We start from the raw sequence: 24262 nt of genomic DNA, 5'->3' as shown, positions 1-24262 counted from the left end.
CAGTAGGATGTTTGTTCTAATTTGCTATGACCTCAGAGCGCATCGAAAATAAAACTAATAGGCTATAAAGAGTGATATGAACATATTTAGAACTTACCGGAATGAAAATGTCTGGAGCACCAACAGATATCTGGAGATGGAAGAGAGCTGCACGTCAGCTCGTCTCACAGCTGCTATCCAGGCTAGACGCCTTCGTTTGGTAACATCAATACACTAGCTGCCTCATGTTGCTTCCAGGTTGGGAAAGAATGAAAAGATAAACCATTTTCAACCTTATTCTCTTGCCGGTGTTGTGTGTGACTTCGCTCCCTTTTCACTTGCGCTAGACCCCCAAAATGGCGGATCGGGCCAAAATCCTTTCCACGCCCACCCCCCGTGACATCACGCTCCAAAGCCCTCATAGGGCTTTGGAGCGTGATGCGTAAAGCCCCGCCCATCCAGCCTAGCAAGACCAACGGAATTGAGTTAGCGAAAACTTCTTAGCTCTGATGCGGAAAGAGCATGTAAACATTTTGGAAAGGTGATTCATTTGTGTTCAAATAGGTGTTTTAACGCAATGCATAGCAACTGCGTGACCTAAATAATACACCTGTGAAAGTTTACTGTCAAGATATTACAGGTAAAATTTTTGAACGCTTCTGCAATGTCTAATGGTGCTTTATGCTTAGCTGTAAGGAAAGTATTCTGCTTGCTTAAAGCCTAAATGATGATTTTATTCATCCATAAGAAAATATGTAAAAGACATTGTGTATAATCACTTAAAATATATTTAATTTGTATGTATATTTTTGATATTTATGTTATTTTAGCGTACATTTTGTACTGTTCCTGAGCTCATGATAGATGTATTCTGTGTACAATTTCTATGGTTTACGTTTTAAAATTCAGAATTAAAATGAAAACGCATTTAATGGCTGATTGAACTGCAGTGTCATGTTAAGGGTTATTGATTAGCTTATGGCCATACAGGTGTTTCCCTGCCATATAATTTGAGGGGTCACTTCACACACTGGTTCGTGCAAAGTCAGTTTTATTTAAAATAGAAATATGAACATTTCCCTATTTCTGATTGTTTATTAATAATATGAAGAAATGAAATCCCAATAAACAAAACTGATTAAATATCTATTTACATTACAATTCTGGTGAGTTTTGGGTGCTTATCAGTTTACTATTCAGGATATGCTCTGCAATAATACCCACAATAACAGTCCTCTTGGTTTCTGTGCCAGGTTTTTGAGACTTCTCAAGGATACTGTGTCTTGGACCTTGGACTCTGGTAACTTGCCATCACTAGAGATAAGCCAATCTTCAGAAAGAAGAAGACAGACCTCAGTTTGGCGGGAGCACTATGGTAGGACAATCACCCAGTTACTGCAGTTCTTTTGCTTGAATTGCCAGAACTTGAAACAAAACTGATTTTAGCTTTAAATGGTAAATGGTCTGTATTTGTATAGCGCTTTACTAGTCCCTAAGGACCCCAAAGCGCTTTACACATTCAGTCATCCACCCATTCACACACTGGTGATGGCAAGCTACATTGTAGCCACAGCCACCCTGGGGCGCACTGACAGAGGCGAGGCTGCCGGACACTGGCGCCACCGGGCCCTCTGACCACCACCAGTAGACAACGGGTGAAGTGTCTTGCCCAAGGACACAACGACTGAGACTGTCGGAGCCGTGTCTCGAACTGGCAACCTTCCGATTACAAGGCGAACTCCCAACTCTTGAGCTACGATCGCCCCCCTTTATGACATATTGACCTACAAGTAAACTGACTACAACTAAGGACAATAACGGAGTCTGAATATACCAAAGAAATGAATGTTGTTACTGGATAAGGAGCACTGCTCTAGAAGAGCAAAGGATCTGTGTATGATCTTTAAATAGACTGAACCGCCATAAAGCATATCACTTAATGTTTTATGGATTTTGTGCTGATATTGTACCTTTATTTTATTTTATTAACAGAGGTTGCGCTGCATATTCACACTTTTTAACGTGAAATGCAGTTTTCAATTCTACCTACCCACCCTTGGGTGTAGTGCAGGGGTTACAGAACTGTTGATAATTTATAACAGAGGCCCACAAGACAAAATCTGATCATCATTGTTGCAACATCTCTACAAATATCAGAGTCTGTGGAGCAAATTAAGTAAAAAGTCAACCTTTTGGTGAGAAGAAATGTTAAATATACTACTTAGAATAGGCTTGTTGTTATGGCTGGCTAGTTCAGGAAGTCCTGACATTACTATCCAGAGTTATAATTTTTTAATGTAGCCCTAGTAAAGAAAACACTTCACAGATATCACCGAGATATCACCAAGGTCTCTTGGATGTTTTGGATGGTCCAAATAAAACCTTTAATTTCTAACCCAATTTGAGTGTTCACTGTTTAAAAGACCTTGGGTAAGTCACATTTTCTTCCTTTCGTTTCTTTTTTTGTGCCCACACTTTCAATTTAGTTTAACTTTTGTAGTGCCAGTAAAACGACAAACATTTGGAGAGATTAAAAAAATCCTAAAAATACATCCATGCAGAAATAAAAATTAAAATGGGGAAAAAGGAGGATAAATGAATGAGTTCAATTAACTTGTTGAAATGTTTGTTTTGTTTTGTTTACATCTTCATTTATATATTTTTACCTTTTATTATAATAACTTGGGCGGTCCCAATCGCACTTGAAGTGATTGCGCAGTTTAAAGCAAGTAGACATCTGAAGATGATATATCTGATATATATGTTCTGACTGAAGTATTTCTAAAACAACTAAAATGAAAAGTAGTGGTTTTAACTGATGGATGCGAACTATTAATGAAAATTGAAAAACAGTTGAGGGCTTATAAAGTTTGTCTAGTTGGTGTATTGTGTAACGATGTGTTACCTGCTGTTTAAGTAGATAGCTGTGGTTGTATTAACACAGGATGAGGGTTAAATTGTTCTCAGTGATAGTCCATGTTGAGAGCATCTGATGGGCAGCGACAGATGCCATTGTATGGCGCAAATAAGACATGGAAAATTGACCAAACTTTACCAAAATGAACACCAGGTTTGTTATTAATATGCTGCTGTGTGGTTTTGATTGAAGTGCTAAAATAATCCAGGACAAAAGGGTTTTGTGGTATGCTGTGAGTTCTTAAAAACTGACCTTAAAGTGCAACACATAAATAGTGCTAATAAAAACTCTAGGGGCAGAATGGCAACTGAATCGTTTTTTTGGGGACTTGTGTCTGTGTAGATAACAAGGGACAAAGCACAGCAGCACGCTAAAAGATGAGCACCTCATCCAGCACAGACGAGGCCTGGACCTGGAAATGGAACATTGCTATAAATGTTGAAGCTCTCACTAGCCAGCCCTAGAAATACATGTTGGTTAAATAAATTATTATTCTAATATATTAATGTAATGCAACGCCAGTTAGCTGCTGTTTTTTGAGATTCTGTGTTGTTACCAATCACTAACCTGTGCCCCAGCAGGCAACAGCTGCAGCCCACTCAGAAATATGCCACTTTAAGAACTGTGACATTATATCATTTATGCCCTTCTGCATTTAGGAAATCTCTAGATTTATTTCTTGAGATATTCAGTTTTCTTTTAAATATATATGGCATTAGGTTATGTAAGTATATTTAACTGTTTATGCCATCCATACTAGAACAACATATGGCAACAAAGTTTCTCCCCTTATAATAATTCAGTAACTATTTAAAACAAAACTGCCGGCTGTGTCGAGTCACTATGAAGGAATTTAAGAAAAAGAAATGAAAAGGCTGAATCCACAGTGGGAGGTGAAGGGTTAAGATGAAAACTGACATACAGTTTTTGATGATAATAAATGTGATGCCTCAGCTTACTAACACAGAGCAAAAAAGTCTCAAAACATCTGCGTCCCCCTCTGTATTCCTGTTATTTGTAAAATTTCTGTATCACTGCACCTCTATTCAAATTCAAATTCAGTGTCTTGCAACAAAGTGTTGAATTTACTCAGCTGTAAACCTGCTGACTGGCTGCTTGCACGCTGTGAATGACATGCAGTGGAAGTTTCACACTAAATCCCTGTTGCAACGCTGAGCTGGCTTTTTGCTGAAAATACTCAAAATCTGATAGAGCATGTGCTTCTCTGTGGACTCGCTAGGGCACAGAAGATCAAACAGGGTTAAAGATACTCTCTGGTGGTGACTGAATATTAGGCTTTAGTGCTGGACATTTTCACAGATCAAATGTAACTCTGGTAGTCCACAAACTGCACAGTCTTGACTTGTGGGGTCTTTTTTGGCTCCCTAATATATGTACCTGCACCAGACCTTAAAGTTTGGAGTCTAATTACGCTGGTCTTAAGCGTCCTCTCGACTTTATTGCTATGCAGAAGTCCGGGCCTTTGACCTGTAAAGGTATTTTGATCTGGGATTATGGTTGTGTGATGGAAGGATTAAGACCCAATTAACTGAAGGGCTGTGAATGATGATGATGTTTGAGGACTTTTCTTTGCTTTCTTCAAAAGTGAAGCACCATTTCCTGTGTGAAGCATTCCAAAATTCTTGAGAATTATAGTCCATCAACAGCAGGATTTTCAACAGCTCATGTTTTTTTAGACACTCCACAAGCATTTGTTACATATTTGTCTATGTCGTATATATAGACATATATTTATATGTGAGTTTGAGTGTGTTTTGGGGGCATGGTAGTGTGTGTGTGTGTGTGTGTGTGTGTTTGTGCACAGCAAACTGCCCACTCTCTATGGCAGTGAAGTCAGTGGGTTCATATTTTGGATGATATAAAGATTAGATATGCTCTAAATTCAAATAGCTTCACACTGCAATAATTCCACTCTTTGTGTGTCTTTGTATGTGCACACATTTGTGCGTGCGTGGGCCGTGCATCTGCACATATGTTTATGTCAGTATAATAATACGATTCTGCATTAAATTTCCCCTCTTACTGCGATTCTCAGACTTGGCTGTGACATTATTGTAAATCCTTCAGTAGCGATACAGTAGTACTACATCAGACTCAGCGAGCCGGCCTTCCTCCTTAGAGCCAAAACACCTCCGCCACTCACGCACACATTCAGGCAGAATTGGCATCTTTTATCCTCAACTGGCCTCTTTTTTCAGAGATTGAAATTTACTATTCAACATTCTTCCCCTTGTTAGAAAATAGAATATTGCTTTCTGCCACTGACAAAGTTGGCTGAATTAGAAAATATGCAACAACCTGACACCACCTTCTGTTGCAGAAAAGAGCCTCTTTTTCATTTTTTGATTGAATTATGTATAAAGACTTAGAAGACACTCCTTGGCCATGGTGGTGTTACTTTCCCCATATTACTTATTCAACATGTCTAACCTTAGGCCCCATTAGCGTTGCAGAAGTGGAGCTATTTCCTCAGCTCTTCATGTTCAAACACAAGACTAACATAGAAGCAGGAGCTGAAACCCCACAGTGAGTCACACAGTCACAGTGTCTTCCCTCTCTGCCTCCTGCTCTGCCCACCTTTGGCAAATTAAGGCAAGATTTCATAGCTTTAACCTACAGATAGCATGCACTGCCACAGGCAGTATGGTCCCAAGGTTTGCCATATTTGTCTACAGGATGTGACATTGTTCCTCTGCACGTCTTTGATCTGCTTTGTCTTTTTATGTAGGCTTGTCTCTGTGAATCAGCGACGGAGAATAGTGTGTTTATTTTTATGAAATGTGTAGTACTCCAGCCGTCACCTGGATGAGGTGATTTGTATGTACCTCCGATGCACATATCGAGTCTAATGCTTTGACTGTTCTGTTCATTTTATATCACGATCCCAAGCGTTGTGCAGCAATTGAATTTGGGCATTTTTTATTCCTTTGTGTCTGTCTTCCTTTGACATGTTGTCAACGTGGAAATTCACAGCACCCCGCCACTCTTCCTCAAGCAACCTCTTGATGTGCCACAGTGAGAGTCGTGTCATGAATAAACATGCTGATGTACAAAGGGATGAGTGTTGGTTAGAGATGAGATAGACAGTTTACATGTGTTTGAAAGGGAGGGTCTGCAGAGAGGAGAGTGACAGGGTCACGGAGCCCAAATGTTTAAAAAAAAAGCTGCTTCCACTAACATCTTTTTCTTTTCTCTTTTTTTTTTTCAGTGGTTAAAACATGCTTCTGTTGAAATTCTAGTTGTGGCTCCTGCTGTTGCTCTGCGATTAGTGAAATCCTGTTTGCAGCACTCCTTTTTTTTAAAAGTTAAAATATTTTTTCCAGAAGTCGGTGCTCTGAGTGGTAAAAACACGTTGAGTTCTCAGCATTGTCAGGAATGAGCAGCAGCACCTTCTTAAGTTTGGAAATAATCAGAGGAAAAAAAGCTGGTACTTTACACTGAGACTCCTGGAGCTCTGGCAGCACTTGTCAAATAACATCAGCCTATGTCAGACCATAAGACCACAAAGCTGATAACCTTCTCTTCCAACTCTGTATACTCCTAGTCGAGCGCTAAGACCATCAGGTCAATTACTCTTGGTGCAACCTAGGTCTCGGCTGAGGACCAGAGGCGATCGTGCTTTTGTCTAAGCTGCACCTAACCTCTGGAACAGCCTTCCTGCTACTATTCGTGCCTCGGACTCTATCCAATCTTTCAAATCACGGTTGAAAACTTACCTATTTAATCTGGCATTCCCGACTAGCTAGTGCCCTCATCTCATCTATTTTAATCTTATTATTGCATCTTTGTTTAGCCTCCTAGTGGATATTTTATATATGTGAACTGACCCTATCTCTGAATTGAGGTCTGATACCTACTTTATTGAGCCCACACTTCTGGTCTAATTAGTGCTTCCCATCTGTTAGTGTTAGTGCTTGTTTTGTATTTTGTTACTGCCTTTCTATATAGGGCTGGGCCATATCATACTGTTCACGGTAATACCAGTATAAGGTTAGGCAATGATAAGAAAATTAATTGCCCTGCCCTACTTTTATATACATTTATTTTGGTCTATTGTATTATTGTGAAGCACTTTGATATACCTTTGGTTTTAAATGTGCTATATAAGTAAAGTTGTATTATATTGCATTGTTATTTTATTTGTTTTATCTGGGTAGTTATTTGTTCCCACTTTTGCAGAAGGATAGTTAATCTTGAAACATTTAATGGTTGTTTCAGCTCTTCATCCCAATTTTTAAGCATTTAGCTAGTACAAAATAATGTGAAAACAAAAAATATTTGACATTGATAACTGATAATTGGCTGATGTGGGTAGTTAGTTATTCAGGTGATTTATCTGTATTCCATTTTAAGTTTTGCAAAGTGTGGTTCATATAGTGGTTTCATTAATTGGACAAAAAGATGATGTTAAAAGTTGTGAATGGACTTGGAAGAAATCTAATTTGTTTGTTTTTGCTATACTTTAGAAAGCACAGCAAAATTTTAAAATGTGGCTTTTTAACATGAGATGGTGAAGCATTCCAGGTTTCGAGTGTTTAATCAGAAAAGGCTTCGCCACCAGCTTGTTCATGGGCTCTCCGGTGCGAGAGCAGCAGGGGAGTATTGGAGGACCGTGGGATACGAGCTGGGATTAGTACCTCTACAAAATGGGTTGGGGCTAAGCCATTTAATGTTTTGCAAATCATTAAAAGAACTTTAAACAACTCACTTTTAAGAATGACTGGGGAATAAGTTGGAGAAGCTAAAGTCGCTATCCTGTCCTCACACTGGTTGTGAGCCTCAGAGTGGAGCTTTAGATAAGTTGTTGCTGTTTTGTGGCTTTTTTATAAGTTCTTAAAAGTAATCAGATCTTTGAAGGCAAGAGTGATTTTTATCGCCTTCCTGTTTTTTTTTATTAAATTACTGAGGTCACTGAGTAACACCCAGGCTTGTAACTTCTGATTAGCTCGTCCAGCTAAAGGACCAATGAGCTGATGCCATTGTGCCTCTGTCTACAGTTAACAAGAATCACTACTACTCCCAGAGTATTGTTCAGATTTCAGTGAAATTTGCACACAATGATAATCTAATGGGTCTTTACTCAAATGCATGGTCAAGGTCATATTTATCATTCTGCAGCTGAAACCAGTATTTTGTTAGCTAGCTGTGCAGAAGCCTGTTTTCTTTTTATGAGCAAAGCCACTTCAGAACCGTTCCAGCCATTCCAGACTTTTAGGGTTTGACATTACCTAACCTTACATTGGTGACCATTTGTTTGGAATGATTATGCCTTGAGTTCTGGTCTATTATGTGTTTATTACCTTGCGGTCGTGTCCTGGTGATTTGTGTGCGTTGCCAGACATGATAGAAACAACCAAAATGCGGACGTCTTTGTGCAAGTCATTTTTTGTCAGGGGAAAACATATTTATTCCTCTTCTTTTTCCACTTCTTTTTACTTTCCCGTACATCCATTCTGACAGTTTCAATAATGTCCCAATTTGCTGACATTTATGAGTGCTTATATTGATGCTGTGATTATTATTCTTTATGTGTTATTCTCTCACTGAGAAATTCAAAAAATGTGGCAGAAAAGTAGCTGGAATTGCACAGAAGGAATCTATGCTACTGAACTGGCCAATCATAATAGTTGTGGGTAGGGCTGTGCGATATGACCAAAATCTCATATCCCGATATAAGAATTCTATCGTCCCGATAACGATATAAATCACAAAAATGTAACATTTTCTGTAAATTCTGTGAATCTCGGGCAGCTCGACTTGCGGGAAGTGTTTCCAGCTGCGCGTCATGTAGCTGGAGTCGAGTGTTTTAACCAATGCATGAAACTATACATTTTTAGACATAAGTTGTAACGGCCGCCGTTTTCTTTGTATTTATTATACGGCGTGCTGCGGGGAAAAGCCTGTTCTAACGTTTGAGTCTAAGGTTTATTTTTTAGCACCTGGAAGCTATTTTTTTGCTTCTCATCCGTAAATAATCTGCTCTTTCACGTGGTTCAGTTTATTTTGAAAAGTCTCAACAGGATCTTGAGCTTTATTGTGAAAGGTTTATGTGGAACATAGACAAGCGGACACGCGATGCTGTTACCGTCGTTGTTGCTAACCACAACGCATAAAAACAGGCGCTTGTCCGTCCGTAGTGTGGTTATATTAAATATAAGAGAAAGAGAGAACTTTAAGAAATTAATATAGCCACTACAGTGACCATCAAAACGATGAAAAAATATTGCCGTAAACAGTTTATTTTGCGACACCACGAAACAAATGATTGCGTAAGATGAAACGATAGACGTTTTTATATCGTCATCCGATATATATCGTTATATCGAACAGCCCTAGTTGTGGGCTGCGTTGACGCAAACTTTAGCTACATTTTTAGGTAGGTGCACACCAGGTTTGGCCATGCAGAGAAAAATGTTGCCCATACCTGAGCTAGGGTCAAAGCAAGACATTTGTACAGAGTTGTAATTTCCCTTTATTGCTACCACATGTTAGCTTGGTTTTGAACCTTTATCCAGTTCTACCAATATACATTATTAACTGTTGTAGTACTACCGAACCAGCATTCTGAGTGGATTATCAGATGAGTCTCACAATCATCTGCTTTTACATGCATGTGGCACACACTCTGTCTGTCTCCTATCCTCTGTGGAACGTGAATGAATAGGATGAAGTACTGAATAGCGGTTGCTGAATGCTATAGTGAGAAGAAAAGCAGCAGTGAGATGTTATCAGTGGGGGAAATGGTCTCTCCTGGTTGATTTACTAGTCATGTAGTGTGCTTGTCTGACTGCAGTATAGCAGATAGTGTCAGAGGGACATCAGAAGAGGCCCAAGGGACTGTCCGCTAAGAGATCAACCAGAAAAACATGTTATCAGTGACATACTGTGTGACCATGAGCTAATGCTGGCTGCGTTTTCACTATGAGATCAAAAGGGATTTTTAAGATCAACTGTCTGAATATTTGCTCAAAGCTCCACCGAAGCAAATTTATATGTACACAAGCACCCGTCTTATTAAATCAGAAGTTTGAGCCCTACAAGAGTAATACAGTCCAATATTTCTAACTGAGATGCCATTGATTTACCCTGTTTGGCCAAATTAAATTCAGGTATGGGCACTGATACAGCAAGAAATCTGCTCACTACAGGAAGTCACATTCAATAATTAAGACTGAAATGCAAACAGTATTCTAATCGGCAGTGAGTAAGTACCCTCTCAGAAAACTTTACCTTTGAATATAAGCTTTTCTTTCTTCCCCATCTGGTTTTCTTTTCTTTTCTTTTCTTTCTTTCTTTGTCTTTCAGTGTAAACCATCAGGTATTGGTTGTGTCTGTTATGGTGGTTGATGTAAGAGTTTCAGCGACAATCTTTTGCCATCATTTCCTACAGCAGACATTCCCAAGACTGCCACGGCCCAGTTTCAAAATCTAAAAATCCACCCAAGCCGATTATAACATGAGCTCAACATAAAGTAATTCCTTCATTGTGTTTTTGTGCATTCATTTTGATCACTATTTGCTTATTTAGGTTGATTTCCTATTAACAAGCCTCTGCTACCTGATAGCTGCTTCTTTGTCGCTAGTAAGAAAAACAAAAAATAGACAAAATACTTGGTAACCACTTTACACCTACAGGAGCTGACTTGATAATGAAAACTTGTAGCATGAAGCTCCTGGTGCACAGTTCTTAAGTTTTCATTAGTTCTTAAAGTTGTCATTAGCTAGTTCCTCCATGGCCCACACTTTGGAAATCACTGTCCTCCAGGGTATCAGTGAGTCATTTAAGAAGATGCTAAATTTCTTCTTTTATGTATTAATGCTGGTAGAAATATTAGTAACATACACAGGGTTTTCCTGTATATAGAAAATCTTGGCGCTCAATAAAAGAATAAATCAGGACTGTAATTTAAAATTGTTTTTTGTGAGTTTTATTTCCTCTAGATTAAAATACTGTCAATAACTGGCAAAGTTTTGTTTATTAAAGTAATACTCATTCTTTGGGTAGTTATTTGTGGTATTGGAAAGCCTGTCCATTTCCCATTAAATAGTACCACATCTGAGTATGTGGGTTGCACAAATTAAAAAACTTACCTGTCTGGACCAAAACAGCTTATTCTACTATTGCATCTTGTTTTGACCTTCTGGTACCGTAGACAATCAGGTGCTGACAGTTAGAGTTCTGACTGGAACCTGATTAGGGCTGTTTAGCAATGAGTCTAGATTCTGCCTATGGCATTTGCATCTAAGGGTTGAAGGAGAAGATGTAGAGAACTCTATCCTGATTGCTGGACCAATAGGGTAACAGAGTTTAGTGGAGGCAGTATCATGGTGTGGGGCGACATGTCCCTCACTGGAAAAACAAGGCACTTGTGGGATCAGATTGGGCGTGCTGTTCGTGTCAGAGTGAACTACACTGCCACACTGGCTGTTGACTACAATTACGAGTATTAAGAGAGTTCTCCTAATGCTACAGTCACACAGGGAAAACAATGGCTGAAGACCATGGCACAATCAAAATTATTGTGACTGAACTTGCAATCAATACGATTAGATGATGATAAGTCTGCTGTTACTTTTCTACTGAATGGGATTAAGTTTGCAAATACATGCAATGTATTTGTGATAATGCAACAATAATACTGTGATACTTTGGTGAAAGTTGCAAACCTGTTGTCATCAACATACACAGAAATTTACATCAAACACAAATTGATATTAACTACAGTATTCTGCAACCTGAGCCAACCCTCATTTCTTTATATATTGCTTCCAGAGAGCCAGACTTACCTGTATTTTTAAAAACTGGTATTAAGCAGTATTTCTCTAAGCTGTCTGTGCCTTAACACTTAATCATAGGTTAACTTACTTATGACACATTCAAACATTAAAATTGGCACCTAACTCAAGGTATGAACTAGGGTTGTGTCTAGGGCTGCCACGATTTGTCGACTAGTCACGATTACGTCGACTATCAAAATCGTCGACGACTGATTTAATAGTCGACGTGTCGTTTGAAGCTTTGTAAGATCGCAAAAGACGCAGGAATAATAGCAGGATTTAAGAGTGTAATAACGGACTGAAACAGAAGATGGCAGCACTGCATGTACAAGGATGCCAGCTGCCGTTAAACCCCGAAGAAGAAGAAGCAGCTGTGTCCCAGAATTCATAGCGCGGCCCAGCTTAGTTTCCAACAATGGCGGTAGCTAGTTAGTTTTAATATTACTCTTATTATTCTTTCTGGGTCACAAAATAAACGTTTAACATATTTTCATGCGAGAATGTAGCTGTGTAAACCTCAAATATCGGCTCAGTTTATCAGGACACCACATATTTTCAAAAGCGCTCCGACGTTTTCGGAGACGTCTGTTACCCACTAGCTCGATAGCTAGCCGGGGGCTAGGTCACTAGCGCCGTGAGAACACCGGACTCCCGGCAAATTGTTTTCAAACCCACCGCTGTCTTTCGCGACTCAGGTTAAATATATATGAGTCACTTAGATAAATTAAAAATGTTGTTGTTGTTGTTTTTTTTTTTTAGTATTTTATTTGTTCCTGAGTAAATCGGTTTGGCTGAGATTAAAGTTATAGTTTTTACACAGCTGAATAAACGTCAAGCAGACAGCTGATTATCAGAAGTGTGAGATGCTGGAGAATATACTCCGGTGTCCTGTTATATTTTAGATAGCAAGGAGTTTATTAAACTTTACCGAAACAATCTGCAAATTTCATTAAAATTGAATAAACTATCATCTTGTCTTTATTTTTAGTTAGCACCTTAAAAGCTTAAAGCTGTAAGCTAATGATAGTTATATAAGAGCAGATGCTGCTGGTGCAATAAGCTGTAGTTTTACGTCCAGTGGATGATGATCTGATTAGTCGACTAATCGCATAAATAATCGGTGACTAGTCGACTATCAAAATAATCGTTTGTGGCAGCCCTAGTTGTGTCTACACACAACAGAAACTGTAGGAAAAAAAACAGATTTAAATGATATCTTTAGGGACACTAGGCACAGCCTGTTGCATAAACACAATTTGTTACCATTTTGTTAGTCAAATCCATGAAAACTGCCAACGGGCAAGAAATAGAATTCTTGCATCAACAAGGTTACTCTTGAAGACCTATTAACAAAAATCTTGGCATATCTAGACATGTTACAACAGTTATTTAACTGCAAAATGACACAGACACTTTGTAATCTTGCTTTTGGCATATAGGAATATAATCAGCATACCAAACACCAGACTCGACTCCATGAGTCTGCTGTTGCAAAGAGAAATTGCAATTAATGTCAGACTTTATAAATTAGACAGCCATTATTTGAAAACCTATGCCAATCTGGCTGGGAGAGTTTGCGGTCAATCTGAATTGGACTAAAATTGTTTGACAAGTTGCCTCCCACCAGATAAACTATGTAGTCACTTTGAGATTAAATGTAGTTGTTTAGAGGTTGGTGGTGTTGCATGTCAAGCACTTGTCAGCCAGTAACAGCAACTACTTGCAATCGGATGCAGAATATGAGAAAAGATTATGCGATCAGGCAGATTTTTTGTTTGTTTGTTTGTACTCTAGTATTATTCTATCAGGCTGTCATGTCAGTGTAAACTATAGGTGAAGAATCCTAACTTGCTGTTTACATGTGTTCCCATTTTAATCTACAAAATCCACACGGGCTCTTCCTGTAGATAAAAGCCGAAACTGGTTTATTAATCTCCAGGTCGGCAAGTATCGACAAAGGGCAGTTGTCAATGACTCAGTTATGACCCTGCAGAAAAAACTATTATGCTTCAGTATTCTCTCACTGCTGCTGCCTGCCTTTAAGTACTCATTAAGCACTGTTATGTATTGGTAGTGGTCTTGTATGAGTATGCAACTCTACGTGTAACTCTACATTCATCAGTGTTGGGAAGGTTACTTTTAAAATGTATTCCACTACAGATTACAGAATACATGCCCCAAAATGTATTTTGTAACGTATTCCATTACGTTACTCAAGTAAGTAACGAGTAACGTATTTTGAACACTTTGAATTACCTATTATATTCTCATGCTTTTTACAACCACATGAATGTACGATTGCTGTGTGAATTATTATTTTTACTGACGGTTACTCGCCACACCCCCCATATGGAAAAGATATATATATAAATCTTATAAAGTTTGTATCTGTCTTGTGTGAAACTTGTATGAAAAGCATACAAGAGTGAAAACAGATATAAGATCCCTTGAAAAATTATATAATGAAACTTGTATGTTTTGGATACTTACTAAAACAATAAATGAAAGTAATGAGAAAGTGGCCACTTTCATGAGTAAATCATGTAAGTTTTTACTATTTCTTTTCCATATGGGCAATACCGACTAGATCTTTAAATCTTAATATAAAATGAGTAACAGTAGGGTGGGCATTAGGGTAAGGCTGCATTTTTGCAGCGATGTCGTATAGAAAACTGTTTTACGTGTATATAAAACAGGTCCGCGGCTCCAAACCGTAGTTAAGGAACCTCTGGCTAATACGTCGGGTTCCATGTCGGGCTCATAGCCGAAAAATAGCTTTACTTTGTTGTCTGGGTCAACTTTGCTTGCGAGAGACAAAGAGAGGCGTTGAAAGGCTGCTCCAACGGAACTTATTGTTTCGGAGGAAAACACGAACACAGTGTACAGTCGAGTTTTAATAGCTTACTTACAACTGGGCTCGTCAGGCACTGTTCTTGACTGCAGTGGTTATTATTATATTTACATGCTTCCAGCTCCCATTTCTGCTCGGTGACAGCTCGGACCTTTCCACTCTCCTTTTTCTCCCTTCCTCGCGCTCACAAACACATAACGGGTATGGCAGTCCATTCTCCCTGGAGTACGGACTACACTGCCCATGAAGCTACATTCTTTAGGGCTATGCCTGTAACACTCTGCCTATTGCCTTTATATTAAATCATTTTTGTGAAGAATTTTTTAAAATATTTCTTCACGTCATTATGCAGGCCGCAAGTAGAGGTGACATGGGCCGCAAGATTGAGACACAGACATGAGCCTCTTAATGCGTGTTTTATTTGGGGCGTGGAAACCAAAAATAGAGAGGGCATAGCCGAACATATGAAACAGGAAAATCCCTTTATTTCAGCAAAGTAACTATATTCTGAATACCACCTTTTTAAACTGTAACTGTAACGGAATACAGTTACTCATATTTTGTATTTTAAATACGTAACGGTAGTACATGTATTCCGTTACTCCCCAACACTGACATTCATGTAACTCTACATTTATTATACAGTTGGGAGGAAATTATTCATGATAATGCAGATTAGACTACAACTAAAGTGTCATTTTTTAGCACTGTGGCTGAATGTAATATGACAGTAAATATTAATACACTGTAATTTGTTCAAACTGCAAATCAAATTCACATCCTCAGATACGCCGCCTTGTCGAACTAAGTCAAAAAAAGCCAACAAGACTCACTTTGCTATTATGTATGATAAAGAAAAACATAAATTAGAGTTTTGTAAGGATTAGTAAACTGTTGAATATTTGCATACCTGACTAAGTAATTATTATTTTTTTAGTGTAAAGTTTTGTTTCTAAATCGAGGTCTTACAAAGCCTTTAAAAAATTTGTTGTGTTATTTATTTCTTTTTTTAATGAATGGAGCAGGAACACTGGCATAGTAGTGAAGTCCAAGGTCTGTTGCCAGTTTAACTAGTTCCATTTTAAGCTGTGTGGGGGATGTCGGTGTCAGTGGTCAGTGTTTATTTGAGCTGCCAGTGGGTAAAGAGGGAGGAAAGTTTCCGGATAGGTCAGAAGACCATCATCGACCAAAAAATGTATTATTTTTGTAACAGTTAACTCTTCATTTGATATTTGTAACCACTGGACTGTAATCAAAATGCCTATAGGAAAAAAGTAGGCTGTCAGCAAAAGACTGGAAGCTTTATGTTATTGGATAAAACTCATCAGAAACAGAATATTTTATTAATCCCAGAGGACATTATGTGGTCACAGTTGCTCCAAGACAGTAAGAACATTAACTAACAAGTTAAAGTACCAATCAAATATTACAATATTTTACAAAATATTGCAAAATAGCTCTAATATATAAATATCTCAATATATTACACTCAATTAAATATAGATAAAGTTGTAATTGAGGTGCCCCTCTTATCATCCCGACTTGATGTTATTTTCTCTGTAGAGACTGTGCAGATATTAACGGTGTGCAACTACTGCAGTGTGTACTTCTGCTTTTAGATGGAGGAGTTGTACAGAGAGATGGCCGCAGGCAGGAATGATTTTCTGTGTCGTTCAGCGGTGCATTTGGGTAATCTCAGTTTCGCACTGAACATGCTCCTGTGACTGGCCAGCACGTCATGGAGTGGTTGGGAGAATATTGTCTTTAGCTTAAACGACATCTACCTCTCTGACACCGCCTTTAGAGAGTCCAGCTCCACCTCCGCAATGTTACTGCTGTGCGGATCAGTTTTCTGGCATCCACAACCCTCAGCCTGCTGCCCCAGCATGCAACAGCAGACAGTATGGCACTGGCCACAACAGGCTCATAGAAAATCCTGAGCATTGTCCAACAGATTAAAAGACTTCAGCCATCTCATAAATAGTCATGGCTCTGGCCCTTCCTGTACAGTGCATTTGTTTTTAACCCAGTCTAGTTTATTGTCAGTGTGTACTTTGAGGTATTTATGGTCCTCCACCATGTCCACATCAACTCCCTGGATTGAAACAGGGTCCACAATCATGTCCTTGGTCTTTATTACGTTGAGCTGCAGATGATTGTGCTTGCACCATATGACAAAGGAGTCCACCACAGCCTCATCGTCTCATCACCCCAGCGGATGCATCTAACCACCGCAGAGTCATCAGGTGCAGGTGTCGGTGCAGCAGCTGAAGTCTGTGTTGTAGAGGGTGAATAGGAAAGGGGAGAAGATGGTCCCTTGTTTTGCTCCAGTGTTGCTGACCACCATGTCAGACACACACCGTGTTAAAGACGCTCAAGTCAAACTTGGGATATAGTTTGTAGAGAAAAAAAAGTGGTAATAATGTATTGCAGTTTATGGTATTGTAATACTCTGCATATGGAAAATGTTTATCATTGAAATTGTATCATTTTATGAATTAAGATTTCTGATGATATTGTGGACTCTACAGGGATTCCAACCTGTAGTGAAAAATTAAACCTGGACAGTTCTGAAGCTTTTGATGTATAAAATGAAGGGTATGTAATGTTGGCTGTTTCTAAGTAAACTGACATAATGTGTTGTGTTGTGTACGTGCCACATATTTTAGCAACATTTCAAATATAATTAGGTTATTGAAGAATGTGTTTCTGACTCTTAAAAGGCTCTTATATGTATACAAAATAAGTACATACAATATTTGGTTGGAAAACAGTTTAACTAGCCCCGTTTAATTGCTCTTAATTTTGACTGTTTTCTCATTGTTTTCTACTTTTACACTAGTCTATTAGTTTTATATTTTTTCTCCAGTTTGATGGAGTCTGAAATTAGTCGCCAAGAACATCTCTAGTCCATTTACCATTGCACACTGTTCCCAGTCAGTGTGATTATGTTCATTTGCAACAAAAAGTCACAAACGAGCATAATCCTGAGTAAGTAAGATTGGAGAAGGCAATTTTTCCCCTTTTACAGAAACTTCAGAAGTCAACAAATCAGTGATGCTGAAAGGGGCCGTGGCAGCAATCAAGGACTATTTTCCTATATACCTATCTTTGACTGAAAAAACATCAAGTTCAAACATTTTCTCTGGGTCTGGAATTGCCATTCAATAAAATACAGAAAATAACTGACTAAAGTACAAGTGGACAAGCTCTTTGAAGGAAAAGTCGGGGGAACAATAAAGTAATGCAAAACCAAGCATAAGCTTGATGTGTTAACAAATGTCTCAGAGGCTGAACTGTCCTCAGATGAATATGAATGAACTTTTACAGATGTATGTGGCTAACATAAAAGAAAATGTTAGAATAAGAGGGAAAGGGGTATTTCCAGTGTGTTAAATAAGATTGAAATGCAGACTGGTAGCCTAATCGGGTTGTTCTTCTGTTCCCATTGCTGCTGTAGTCTGCCTCCATCAGGGAGTGCTGTTAAGAATCTGCAACTATGTTCCTTCTCATCTTCCTTCCCTACTTTAATCTCGACCCGAGTGCTTGGTTTTACAGTGAGTGAAGTGTGTCTTCTAAGCTTTGGTGAAGGAGAGACAAGGTTCTTCAAGTCCCAGCAGGTCTGAGAAGCTTCTTATGAGGCCCCTTAAAGACAACTTTTCAACAGAAGTGAGATCCTGACTGACTACAGCATTTTGCTTCTCTACAGAATTCTAGTGAAACTTCTGTACATTCTTGATAATTATTTGTGTTGTCCACATTGATGGCAAAAGGTGAGGAGCATAAAAATGATGCCATCACAAATGGCTTCATTTCTTGGGAGTGAAATGCTCTGAACCTATAGCCATTTCAGTCACGAACTGGATTAAGCACAGATAGAAGAAAGCATTTCCCTGCTGGGCATCTGTCCTACCCAGTGGCTCATTTCTTTCACTTAGAAGAGTGGTGGTCTTACATTAATGAAGCCTGTGTACCCAGGATGCTTCAGGCCAGCATTGACTTTTGGCTGTTTACTTGACTGTCTTTCCCTGGAAAGCTGTCAGGCCAGACAAGACTTTATGATGCCATTAAACATTAGCGTCAGACTGCTGAGGGACTGGATCTGGTCACTCTAACTGAGGTTAAATTAGCTTTTTTGGCAGACAAAAGAAATGCTACTGAGCTTAGAGCAGTATCAGAAGTGGAGTCATCAAGCCTAGTGTTACCTCAATATAGAAAGAAATTAGGTTATTCGGTTGACTTATGAATGAGCCATAATGAAGGTTTAAGGCTTTTGGGAATAGTGGCTTCATTACAAAATGCTTTATGTTAATAACTGGCATCTCCAAAAATAACTGAATTCAGCCTAGCAAAAGGATTCAATAAGGCAAAGCGGGCCTGATTTTAAAAGGGAACATAAGACATACAAAAAAAGCAATGAATGATGTCATAATTACTGCTTCAGGTAGTCTTAAATTGATAGGTTTTTACCTCAGTGACCTGGTGCTGATCATAAATCCAGCTATGTCCTGTAGGACACATTACTAAATATCAACGAAACACAAACAGTACTCATCACACACATTGTTGTGATGTTGTGCGATCATTGTGTAAAGATCTTTTGTGTGTTAACAGGACTAAATAAAGAGTTATACGAATACACCTTATTAACCTTATTTTGAACTGCGCTTCCTATTTTAGTCAAAGTTCTATTTGCCTTTTTTTTTTTTTTTTTTGCCACATGTTAGTTCTCATATGTATATAATAGGGGTGCAACGATACTCGTATCGATATTGAACCGTTCGATACAGTGCTTTCGGTTCGGTACGCATATGTATCGAACAATACAAAATTTTTAATTTTATCAACTTTTCTTCTGACTATGCTGTCTGTGTTGAGAGCTCAGTGGATCTGCGTTCGACTACTCCGCCTAGGCTGCACTGTCAAGCGCAGATCCACTGAGCGCAGCGCAAGCTAGCAAGACAGAAGCTAAGCTCGTTGCAACATGGCAAATTGAACCTCCCCCACCCTCATTCAGATCTGGCCTTTGGAACTATTTTGGTCTTCATGTGAAGTATGACCCTAAAGGTAAGCGCGTCATGGACAAAAGTAAAACAGTATGTCGGATGTGCACCGCAATGCTCAATTACATGGGTGGGAACTACTGCGTTAGCGCAGTTTGCGCGTTAACGTGTTGACGCTGTCCAGCCCCAGGCATGGGGCGATCCGAGGTAGCTTGTTAACGGAGATTTGCCGTGTTGTGGCGTTAACGTCATTTCAGATTAACACTGACAGCACTAGTGGGAACACAATGAATATGACTGCCCATTTACGCCGACATCATCCTAGTGCAAAGACAAGTGGAAGCAGACAAAAACAACAAGCACGCATGCTACAAACTTTCATTTAGACAGCCGTTAGCACATGATTCTCCTTATGGGGACCTGATATGTTTAATATGCTGCTGAGAATATAGCCCAGAAGAAGCGTATAGTATAGCTTTTATTTTGGAAAGAGACATTTCTCTGTAATAAACTCTCTTTTCCAAAGATGAGTGATTTCTCGATCAGATAGATTTATTATTTTATCCCTTTGTTGTTTCAGCAACATTAAATTTAAAAACTGTACTTTTGAGTTAAAATATATATTTATAATTTTAATAAATGACAAATTAAAAAAAGCATGAGCATTTTTTGTATCGAAAAAATATCGAACCGTGACACCAAAGTATCGAACCGAACCGTGAATTTTGTGTATTGTTGCACCCCTAGTATATAAATATGATGTGCGATGTTGTATCTGTTACTCAGGATATCTGCAAGTCCTTAAAAAGTCTTTATTTGCTAATTAAAATATTACAAAATTATTAACTGTCCTAAATTTAGTTTGAAGGATTCTTAAATGTTATTTGGATGTTTCATAAATGAGATTTTGAAGTACACAATGTTTTCACCACCTGTTCAGATTTAGATCACGCAAAATGACATGAATTTAGACGACAGAAGACATGACAAGCAGAATTTAAGCTGTTCTTTAAGATTTTGTTCTTTGTAGGCTTTTTTTTTAAATACATTTTAAAAAAGTTAATTGTAATAGTAAATTGATAAGACACATTATACTTCAAGGTTGGTTCATCTATATAAGATACTTTTGCCTGATACATATACCTAGTGGGGTCATTTTGGGTCCATTTTCAGGCCACAGACATGTTTCATCATAGTAACTGAGATTACACTGCTTTTCAATCATAACTACCGCAATCCCTTCATACCTTTTGTTACTGCTCATACTAAAATCCAAGTTCTCCTGAAAAGTCCTGAAGAAGCGTGAATGCACAGTAGCATTGTCTCCATAAAACACATTAAACTACTAAATTATTTCCTCTGGGTCTTAATCACCTAACAGACTTTGTTCATCTTATTGTCCCAAGACCTCACATTCCCTGTGATGATAGCTGGAACAGGTGATTTATATTTAAACTTAGATGTCTACTTTGCTCGACCTCTGAAGCCTTGTTGTCTCCCCCGTAGCTCCTCTGGGATTACAGGCCTTCCTCCGGGCAGTAAAACTGTCATGACGATTAGCTGCTGCTGATTCCAATAGTGCAATGTGAAACCACAATTAGACTTGCAAAACTTGACTTGCCATTTATATTTTTTAAATAAATTTTAATGGATGATAAAAGTCATAAAAATAATAACATTAAAATAAACTAAAATTAAATTGGTATGAAACATTAAATTTGTGGTTTAAATGTAGACAACAGCATCTTGGTGCAGTTGTTAACACTGTCATCTCACTTACAGTATATAGGTGTTGGTGACCTGTGCAGTGTGTATTCTGCGTCTTGCTGTATGACAGCTGGGATAGGCTCAAGTCCCTGCCCCAGAACACTGAAATGGATAAGTGGATGAAGATAGATGGATAACTTTAGACAGCCTGCTACCACCGAGGAAGCATGTAGTCATGCCCAAAAGTTTTTGATTGAGTTCCACCAGTTCAGCTTTACAACAAGATGGCAAGGTAGGACGAACCGTGACAAATTCTCCAAGGTGCTGGGAACAATTCATACACAAAGTACCTTTAAAAAAAACAAAAAACAGAAACCTTGCACGATACACAATGGATAAAAACTGGTGCTAACATCAAATTTTGTGGTTTGAATCATTCACACTTCTCTTGTAGCACCAAATACATTTCCACAGTACAGATTTTTTTTTTTTCAGTTCCCTTTTAACATGGTCAGAGAATAACCAACAGAGGATACGTCTTTAAGCAAGAGCTACACTTTGAATCTAAAATATAAAACGCATACTAAGCAGTAGAGGCTGCACACCACAGCTAGTGCAAGCATAGTGACCCAGTTTTCAAAAGAGCGTTGACTAAGTGGGACTTGGATCATCATCCTTACTTTTATTCTGAAAAAGATCCTGATAACAAGGAGCCCTTACATAGTGGTTCATGCTGTATTTAATTGGTGCACCATAATATACTGATTTTAACAACTTGTGTTTTTATGTGTAGCAGGCCTGGGTTTGACAAAAGAGGATACAGGGCAGTTTTAGATCCTTGTGTTGTGATCCCTGGTGTTGATGGAGAGGAATCCTGTGAGTTCAGTGATAAATGTTCTTCTTTCTGGAGTTTAACACTGAATTTTGAGCAGAGCAAGCAGTTTTCCTTTGTCTTTTGAGGGCATTAAATAGCTTGAAATTAAAATACTGGTGAGCAAATTTCCATTTTTTTCACATATTGATGATGTGGAGACAAAAAGCAATTAAGCTCTTTGCAATAATGCAATTAGACTCTTAGTTTTAACCAACAGAGAAGGTTATCCCCCTTTAATTTGGACACTTTAATGATAGTATGTGAGGAAAATGAGGGAGCATTTGTTTTCTCTACTTAAATTTGTGTAGCTGATCTGCGGATTCTAATTGGCAACATTCTCACAGTCCAGCTCTCTAATCTAAAAGCCACCAACAGGCCAAATATACCGCAGTCAAGTTAATTTAAATTGGGCTCTACCAGCATGATGAAGAGTAAGGCACAGTGCCAGAATAACTGCATCTGCAGTTAGTCCCAGTTGGAGATGGTATTTCACTGAGACAAATGAAGACCGACACTGAGAGAATTGGGAACCCCCAAATTAAAGGCATAGCACAGTAAGGATTGGCCTAGATTGATCCCTTTTTTGAAGCATAAAAGCAGCATTTGTTTTCTCAAGCATAAAAGCACTGTCGACTGTGTGAGTAGATAAAAAAAAAAAAAAAAAAAAAGATGTTTGCATTTTTTTTAGTTTTTCTAGTATGTTCAGTCCCTTATCTGAAAAGGACACTACAAGATTAGCACAGGTAATGTTTTATTCAGTTTTTCTTGTAATTTGGTTTGTAAGATTTTTGCTGTTGTAGAATTCTAAAAAAACTACAAGAAGAAAAGCACGGCTCCTTTGAAAGCTAATGGGACTGGCTTGGAAAGATTGCGTAGTTGTAAGTCCACATACTGCTGTGCTTTCATAGTATTTTACATGTAATCACAGTGCTTTTTTTTTTCATCAGAGTTACATATTCGGTTTCTGACTGAGGCAACTGTTGTTGTGATTTGGTGGTACATACAGTGGGGCAAAAAAGTATTTAGTCAGCCACCGATTGTGCAAGTTCCCCCACTTAAAATGATGACAGAGGTCAGTAATTTGCACCAGAGGTACACTTCAACTGTGAGAGACAGAATGTGAAAAAAAAATCCATGAATTCACATGGTAGGATTTGTAAAGAATTTATTCGTAAATCAGGGTGGAAAATAAGTATTTGGTCACCTCAAACATGGAAATCTCTGGCTCTCACAGACCTGTAACGTCTTCTGTAAGAAGCTTTTCTGTCCCCCACTCGTTACCTGTATGAATGGCACCTGTTTGAACTCATCATCTGTATAAAAGACACCTGTCCACAGCCTCAAACAGTCAGACTCCAAACTCCGCCATGGCCAAGACCAAAGAGCTTTCGAAGGACACCAGGAAAAGTATTGTAGACCTGCACCAGACTGGGAAGAGTGAATCTACAATAGGCAAGCAGCTTGGTGTGAAAAAATCAACTGTGGGAGCAATCATCAGAAAATGGAAGACGTACAAGACCACTGATAATCTCCCTCGATCTGGGGCTCCACGCAAGATCTCATCCCGTGGGGTCACAATGATCATGAGAACGTTGAGCAAAGATCCCAGAACCACACGGGGGGACCTGGTGAATGACCTGCAGAGAGCTGGGACCAAAGTAACAAAGGTCACCATCAGTAACACACTACAACGGCAGGGAATCAAATCCCGCAGTGCCAGACGTGTTCCGCTGCTGAAGCCAGTGCATGTCCAGGCCCGTCTGAAGTTTGCCAGAGAGCACATGGATGATACAGCAGAGGATTGGGAGAATGTCATGTGGTCAGATGAAACCGAAGTAGAACTTTTTGGTATAAACTCAACTCGTCGTGTTTGGAGGAAGAAGAATACTGAGTTGCATCCCAAGAACACCATACCTACTGTGAAGCATGGGAGTGGAAACATCATGCTATGGGGCTGTTTTTCTGCCAAGGGGACAGGACGACTGATCCGTGTTAAGGACAGAATGAATGGGGCCATGTATCGTGAGATTTTGAGCCAAAACCTCCTTCCATCAGTGAGAACTTTGAAGATGAAACGAGGCTGGGTCTTCCAACATGACAATGATCCAAAACACACCGCCCGGGCAACAAAG

The 24262-nt window shown here is 38.8% G+C and overlaps 1 long non-coding RNA gene across 1 annotated transcript in view; it reads left to right on the top strand.

The window, feature by feature from the left end:
• The first annotated feature begins 451 nt into the window (after nucleotides 1-451).
• The window catches only part of LOC308398244, a 178868-nt gene continuing 155057 nt past the window's right edge, over nucleotides 452-24262 (top strand). Inside the window, exons 1-2 of the long non-coding RNA XR_013971907.1 lie at nucleotides 452-619; nucleotides 1233-1354. This is a non-coding gene — a long non-coding RNA (uncharacterized lncRNA). The remainder of the gene's footprint in view (nucleotides 620-1232; nucleotides 1355-24262) is intronic.

The sequence above is a fragment of the Rhamphochromis sp. 'chilingali' genome (assembly GCF_963969265.1).
Source record: "Rhamphochromis sp. 'chilingali' genome assembly, chromosome: 6".
Taxonomy (NCBI): domain Eukaryota; kingdom Metazoa; phylum Chordata; class Actinopteri; order Cichliformes; family Cichlidae; genus Rhamphochromis; species Rhamphochromis sp. 'chilingali'.
The sequence above is the reverse complement of the archived record's forward strand: the minus strand, read 5'-3'. Positions and strand labels throughout refer to the sequence as shown.